The sequence below is a fragment of the Chrysochloris asiatica genome, unplaced genomic scaffold, assembly GCF_000296735.1.
Source record: "Chrysochloris asiatica unplaced genomic scaffold, ChrAsi1.0 scaffold00106, whole genome shotgun sequence".
Classification (NCBI taxonomy): domain Eukaryota; kingdom Metazoa; phylum Chordata; class Mammalia; order Afrosoricida; family Chrysochloridae; genus Chrysochloris; species Chrysochloris asiatica.
The window spans coordinates 5,309,392-5,317,567 of NW_006408624.1; positions in this window are offsets into that span (position 1 = coordinate 5,309,392).

Below are 8,176 nucleotides of genomic sequence, written 5' to 3' on the forward strand. Positions count from 1 at the left end.
AGTCCTCCGTGGCCACGCCACTGACTCTGGGTCCAAGAGTCCCCAGGTCTCCTTACACTGCTTGCCAACAGGTCCCCAACTGGGTCCACAGAAGCCCACGGAACATTGTAGGGCTTAGCTGAATGCAAATATCTTTTACCTGTGCTTTTCTCAGCATGCATGAGGATGAGTCAAAAACTATTAGCACTCCTGTTATATTAAAACTTCTGTTGGCTGCACTATTTTATCAGCACTTTCCGTTCAAGGTCAGTGCTGTGCAGGTGTGAATGTAGGCATCTACAAATAAAATTTGGACCCGATACCCTAAGGAAGATAAAAGTTTCTTTAAAAAAATCGCTACTGGTGATGAGACATGGATTCATCACTACAGACCTGAGTGTAAATGGCAGAGTATGGAATGGAAACATCTTTAATCACCAACTAAGAAAAGTTCAAAAGTCAACCATCTGCTGGAAAATTGATGCTTACATTCTTCTGCGATTCTCAAGGGCCAGTCTTGGAACACTATCAGGAAAAAGTTTCAACAATCAACGATGTTCATTACAGTGAGATGCTCACTGAAGAGCTGAAGCCTAAACTTCAAATTAAATACAGAGGACTGCTATCCAGTGGCATTGTGATCTTGCACAGCAAAACAGATCTGCACACCTCTGCCCAGACTGTTGACACACTGCAAAAACTTCCTTTTGAGGTGTTAAAGCATCCTTCCCATAGTTCTGATCTTGGTCCATCAGACTATATCACCTGTTTGGTCCCCTGAAAGCAGTCCTTTGAGGACAAAGATTCACCTTTGATAAAGAAGTGAAAACAGCACGTTTTCAGCTCAGTTTAAAACATTTTTTAATAAGGGAATATGAAAGCTTGTTGACAGATAAAGTATGTTGAAAAAGCAGGGAGATTATGTTGATAAATGATGTATTTGTATTTTCTAAAAGTTGATTAACATAAATTCTACAGCCAGAGTGCAGATAAACTTTAGATCAATTACAACCACTGTATACCCTCAGAAATATAATGTACCTGGTCAGTCCAAACTCTGAACACCTCTGCAGGTCAGAGCCCTTTGAAGTCTAAGTACACCTTGAGGAGTCCATTGTATTTTGGATCCTGGAGTTGCTGGAGAATTCAATGAGAGTGGTTGCTGTTAAGTGCCGATGCATTAATTCCAACTCATAGTGTGACTCTATGTAAGGTTTCCAAGGAGTGACTGGTGAGTTTGAACCACCGACATTTCAGTGCAGTGCTTGTCCTGCAGCGCCACAGGACTTGATAATAAGAACTTGTTTTGATGCCATTTTTTTTTTTGGTACAGATATATTTTGAAAGATTTATTCATAATTTGTTCATCTTTAACGTCAAAGATTTGGTTTTGTTTGGAGAGGGAGTGGTCTGGTTTAAAGAGGTAGTTTTAAGATGATTTCATTTGTGCTGCTCTGTCATAGATGGATGGACATTCCAGTTTTTCTTTCTCCCCACACACCAAAGAAACTAAGGTCTTTTTTTCTTTAGGCTCCATGTCTTTGAACAGAAGAAATCCTAGCTGCAATACTGTCCTAGAAATTTGAAAATTATTTTCTTGTATTCTGACGGGACCTACGCTCATTCTTAGTTAGAATTTTGAATTTCTATCATCCATTTATTTTGAAATGGAATTTCTGTCCTCTGAGTGAAAGTCAGTCATTGAGGTCATTCAATGACCTCATTCAATGACCTGAGTGAAAGTCAGTCATTGAGGTGTAAATTTAACACCTGCCAGGGCCTTTGGTCATTCTCATGGCGTCTAGTTTTCTTTTAAGGGATTTAGTAAGTGGCAAGTGTTTCCAGGGAAAACTGCGTTGTTTGTTTCGTAGATGTCTTTGTTGCAGGTCCTTATAGTTGGTTACTTCTCTCTCTGTCCTGGGGGACAGCTCAGACAGACAGAATTTTCCTTCACTTTCAGCTAATGTGCCTTGCCATTCTCACAGTGCCAATCTTACAAGAAAACTGTAATGAGAGAGGTTGTTGTTGTTGTTGTTGGGTGCCGTGGAGTCGATTCCGACTCATAGCGACCCTGTACAGGGTTTCCAAGGCTATAAATCTTTATGGGAGCAGAAAGCCTCATCTTTCTCCTGCGGAACAGCTGGTAGTTTCGAACTGCCGACCTTGCGGCTCACAGCCCAATTCATAACACTATGCTACCAGAGCTACTTAATGAAAGAGGTAGTACGTACAAATAAGAAAATAGTTTTTTCTTTAAAATAACAGTTAAAAAAAATTAAAACTATGTAACAACTACAAAAGCATCCCAGGACAAATTCCTAACAGGCATTATTAGCGTATTTGGTTATTGTGATTAGCATGACAATACCTCTATCTGATCTTTTAGAGGGTTTTCCCTGCCTGGGCTTCTTCTCTCATTGTAATTATTATAGTTTGTTGGCACTTGAAGTCCCCAGAGATAGTTGTTTAGCTGCTTCCAACTCTCAAATTGTTGCATAGTTTAGTCTCCCAAATTGGCAGCCTGGGATTGAGGCATTCAGGTAGAGATGGACGTCAAGTGAGAGAGGTGTGGTGGTCAGGGTTTTCTCAAATGAGATGAAGCTGAAGGATGGACTGCAGACAACAAACTTATATTTAAAGGAACCCAACAGAATTGACAAGGATGTGGCCAATCTAGGCATCCATAGAGTACAGGTTGTAATCTCAACTAGAGGAACTTTTCTTGGAGTTAAGTGGTTTTGAATACCAACACACTGGCTTACGCTGCTGAGATGTTTTGTTTTTTATTATTTTGCGCTGGATCCACTCTGTAAATATCCTTAAATAATACCTTTCAACCACTGAAAAAAAAAAAGAGACAGTTTTGGTATCCTTGTTAACTGCTGTTGAGTTGGTTCCAACCCATAGTGACCCCGTATAGGGTTTCCATGGAGACGCTGGTGAGCTTGAACTGCTAACCTTGCAGTTCAATGGCTTTGCAGTGTGGCACATTAAGCCACAGCACCACACCGATCCTTAAGGGACTCAAATTGTGGTTTGTTTTAATGTTCTTTGAATTTGGAAAGCAAAAAGAAGTTTAAAGGAACAAGATCAAGGCTGTTGTTATTAGGTGCCATCCAGTCAGTACCAACTCATAGTGACCCTATGCACAACAGAACAAAACACTGCCTGATCCTGGGCCAACCTCACAATCATTGCTGCGTTTGATTCCATTGATGCTGTTGCCACTTTGCCAATCCAATCTTGCTGGGGGTCTTCGTCTTTTTCACTGACCCTCCACTTTACCACACATGATGTCCTTCTACAGTGACTGGTCCCTCTTGACAATATGTCCGAAGTATGAGAGATGAAGTCTGGCTATCCTGACTTCCAAGGCGCACTGTGACTGTTTTTCCAACACAGATCTATTTGTTCTTTTGGCAGCTCATGGTACTTTCAATATTTTTCTCCAACACCATAACTAAAATGCATCAATTCTTCTACAGTCTTTCTCATTCACTGTCCAACTTTTGCATACCTACAAGGTTACTGAAAATACCATGGCTTGGGTCAGGTGCACCTTAGTCCTCAAGGTGGTATCTTTACTTCTGAACATTTTAAAGAGGTCTTGTGCAATAGATTTGCCCAATGCAATACCTCATTTGATTTCTTGACTACTTCTTCCATGAGTGTTGATGGCTGATCTGAGCAAAATGAAGTCTTCGACAGCTTTAACCGTTACTTCATTTATATGGATGTTGTTTATTGGTCCAGAAGTCTAAAGGGACAAGATCAAGGCTGTATGATGGATGAAATAAGATTTCCCAACAAAATCTTCATAGAACAACCCTTGATACCCTTGAAGAATAAGCAGGTGCATTGTCATGATAGAAAAAAACTCCTCAATGCAACTATCTGGGCCTTTTCTCAGCAATATTCAGTTTTCTTAAAACTTCTTCATAATGAGTGCTCATGGTTGTCCTGTGTCCTTTGAGAACATTTATCAAGATTACCCCTTTAGGGTTCCAAAACCCACTTGCCATAACCTTCTGAGCTGATCTCTCTGCCTTGCATTATTCATCTTTGAGGTCTTTCTAATTTTCCTTAAAATGCTGATGTATCTAAAAACTCTTCCTTATAAATTTGTTGCAAATTTGGTAAATGTCCACTTAAGTCTTGTTAGAATTTGACCTCAAAATCGTATTTTTCTATGACACAAAAAGTATCCTTTTTTTGAAAGCACACCAGTGAGACTAAAAAATCCTCATGTGGTGCTGTAGGGCAAGCACTGAACTGCTAACCTCAAGGTCAACAGTTCAAAGCCACCAGCTGCTCCTTGGAAACCCTATACAGGATCACTGTGAGTCAGAACCAATTCCACAGCATTTAACAACAACAATAATGATACTAAGATAAGTGTATCACTGGAAGAACTTGTTTGCAACCACTGATCACAGAGAGTCCCCTTCCACCCTGGCCACTCATTGGTACGATCACAGTTGTATTTCCAGAGTTTTGGGAAGGGACTGCCAACCAACAACATATGACAAACAAAAGTATTTCCAACTGTCCTTGTAAGTACTATTTTTTTTGACCGTCCCAATCAACTTTTTTTATTACTAAACAGAGTCCTGGTATGGCTCTGTGGGTTAATGCACTGGACTTCAAGATTATGAGTAGGAACCACTATGAGTAGGAACCTACTCAACAGCACTTAGCAACAACAATGTTCAAATACAAATTTTTGTATTAATATACAAATGCCAATGTAAATTTTATTTGGTAATTTTTACTTGTGTTATAAATTTTACTTTCAATTTTTCAAGTTATATCCATATTGCTAGTAGTAATTTCAGAACAGTGGTACCACTAGTACAATGATTTGCACCAATTAAACTTGATCGTTTAATGAATGAAGTGTCCTTCCAATTCATTACACTTTAAAAAGGGAGTTAATTTTGGAATTATCTTTAGGGATTCACAAATATTTTTGTTTTTATTTTCTGTAAGCTTTCATTTTTACATTCCACATAATTGCTGCCATTTCATTTTACCTGAATATAAAATTATGTCACTTTAAAAAATTGGTTCTACTGTAGCAAATAGACAAGTGTTTTTGTGTTTTTTTTGTCTTGAAATAATACTTAAAGACGTGCTCATTCACTTTCCATCCTTTGAAGCTGTGTCTTCCCAGCTCATTGGATTATTGTTAATACTTGAAGGGGTGAAAGTGATCACAAAGAACATGCTATAAATACAAGGGTATGCTCAATCTAAAGATGCTTTTTGGTTTGCTTTGTCATGAGTCTTGTGAGTATTATGCTGTTTGTGCATTCTTATGTGATCCATGAGACAGAATTGAATGTAAGTCTGAAATGAGAAGGAAAATATTCTTATCATACATAGAAAATTTTAATGGTACCAATTTCATTTAATGTTCTGCCAGTTCTCTTCCACCATGGTTCTCCTATCTCCTTACATCCTGTCTGCTTGGCATCTATGGGTCTTTGTTTTGGAAAACTGGTGCCCCTGTTTTGTTGGTGTCCTACACATACGTTTACCTTGCTTATTGGGTAATCCTTCTCTGACTTAATGTATGTGAGATTCTTCATATGTAAGGATGATGTATTAATTTTTTTTTTCTTTAAGGATCATATCTTTGTTTCCATTTGGACCCTGCTTACTTCTTTAGCCTCAACCCTTCCCATTTTTCATTGTTCTGAAATTTCACATGATGAACTTTTCATGGGAGTATATGGTTCTTTTAAAAACTTGTGGATTGATATTTTCAGTCATTTTTCTTTAGTCATGCCTCATTTTCTTTCTGGAACTGAAATTAAATAGAACTCTTTCTTTTCATTTACTACTATTTGTATTTTCCATCATTTTGTGTCACTTTCTGGGTAATTTCTTTTGTATGTTGATATTGTATCTTGAGACCCTGTTGAACAACCTTATTAAGTCCAGGAGGTGTTTGGTAAATCCTTGTGATTTTAAAATATAGCTAATCATATTATCTACCAAAAGGGACAGTTTTATTTATACCTTTATAATAGGTACGCTTTTTTGTTTTCTTTCTCTCTTTTTTAACTGTCTTACTGTGCTGGCTAAGACTTCCAGTATTTTCAATTGCCTCAAATACATGCAAAAGATGGAAATTGAATAAGGAAAACTGAAGAATTGACACTTTTGATTACAGTGTTGGCAAAGTATATTTAATCTACTATGGACTGCCAGAAGAACAAACATCTGTCTTAGCAGAAGTATTTGTAGAGCCAGAAGTGAGGATGGTGAGTCACATTTTGTCTCACATACTTCATCTGGAAGGACTTGTCCTTGGAGGACATCATGATTGGTGAAATGAAAAAGAGGAAGACCCTCACTGAGATGGATTGACACAATGGCTACAACGATGGGCTCCAACACAACAATGATAGTGTGGATGCTCAGGCTCAGGCAGTGTTTCTTTCTGATAGACAACAGGATTGTTACGAGTTGGAAACAATTCGACAACAGCACATGACAGTAACAAGACTTCAAGTACTATGTTGAATAAGAGTGGTGAAAGTAGACTTGTTTTCCTTGTTTCCAATCTTTTGGGGAAGAGAATTCAGGCTTCAACTACTAAATATGTTGTTTTATCAACTTGAGGAGGTTCCCATCTCTTCCTAGTTTGTTGTTTGGTTTTTTTTTAAATCATGAATGGGTGTTGTGAAATGGTGGGAGTAGAGCAGAACCTGCTTAACTTAAGGCCCAAGACTGATGATTCCAGTGAGGTGGAGATCAGACATACTTCCATTGTCCAACCTTTTTTTTTTTTTTACCAGTTCTGACACCAGATGTCGCTCCAATGGCTCGCTAGTTCTCTTCTGGGTTCAATAATCAATCCATTGCAATAGACACACAGAACTCATAGACCATACTTACTCATAGATCAAAACTTCAGTGGTTTGTTATGGAAGATCAGGGTACAACCTGGGGTCAGGATCAGTAATCTGGAACTCAGAATCAGGAAGTATGTGGGCATAGTTTTCCCCCATCAGTGCAGGGCAGCTCTCTTAGCTCTTCTCAGCTGTGGAAAAAAGCAGGCCCTTCTCTCTGCTGTTTACGCCCTCTCTCAGCCATGCAACTCTCCTCTTGTTGTTGTTAAGTGCCATCGAGTCCATTCTGACCCCATAGAGACCCTGTATAGGGTTTCCGAGGAGTATCTGGTGAGCTTGAACTGCCGACCTTGCAATTCAAATGGCTTTGCAGTCTGGCGCATTAACCCACAGCATCACACCAGAACTCTCCTCTTAGTTCCCGCTTATTTCCCTGATGTCATCAATGACTCTGCCATAGAGTCCCTTCTGAGCCTGTCACCACCAACTCTGCCACTGGGCCTCTTCTGGGTCTGTCTGTCAGTTTTCAGTGTTACAGCCCGCCCCGACAGCTCTTTTAGGAGCTTCCTTGTCTTCTCTTTCTTTGCTTCCTCTCTCTCTTCTTCCTTCTGCTTCTCTTTCCTCTCTGAAAAACTTCTGTGGGATTAGTTGCATACATACACAAACTCCTGGTCAATTTCAAGGCACTCTTCCCACCAGAGGCACAAACCAACCAATCCCCTTGTGGTGGGCCACAGACACTTCATTTGCATAAGAGGCTATATAGTAAAATCATTTGCATAGTATAGTGATCAATCCCTGCAAGGTGCATGCCAATCACAGCCAGGACTAGGCAAAAAGTATCAAACCACAAATTGTTAACAGTTTATCCAGGAAATGTAACAAAACTTCTGGAGCAGAAAACTAGAGCAAAAGCTAACTCCTCAAGGGTTGTTAAGTGCTGTCAAGTAGGTTCTAACTCATAGTGACTTTGTATAGGGTTTCTGAGGAGCTACTGGGGGGTTTGAACTGCCAACCTGTGGTTAGCAATCCAGTGCCTATCCTACAGCGCCACATCAGAGCTCCAGGACCTCAGGAGGTAGAGGAGAAATAGCTCAAGCTGTTTTTCAAAGAACTAAGGCAAAAGGCTGTAGTCCTGGTGTGTTGCTGTAGGCACGGAACTATTGACAGCAAGGTCAGTGGTTCAAACCTATCAGCAGCCCTCCTCCAAAACCCTAAACAGGGTCACTATAAATTGGAACTGACCTGACAGCACTTAACATAGCCTATTGAGTCAGTGAAGAGGACTTGAAACATTTACTTATGAAGATTAAAGAGCACAGCCTTCGATATGGATT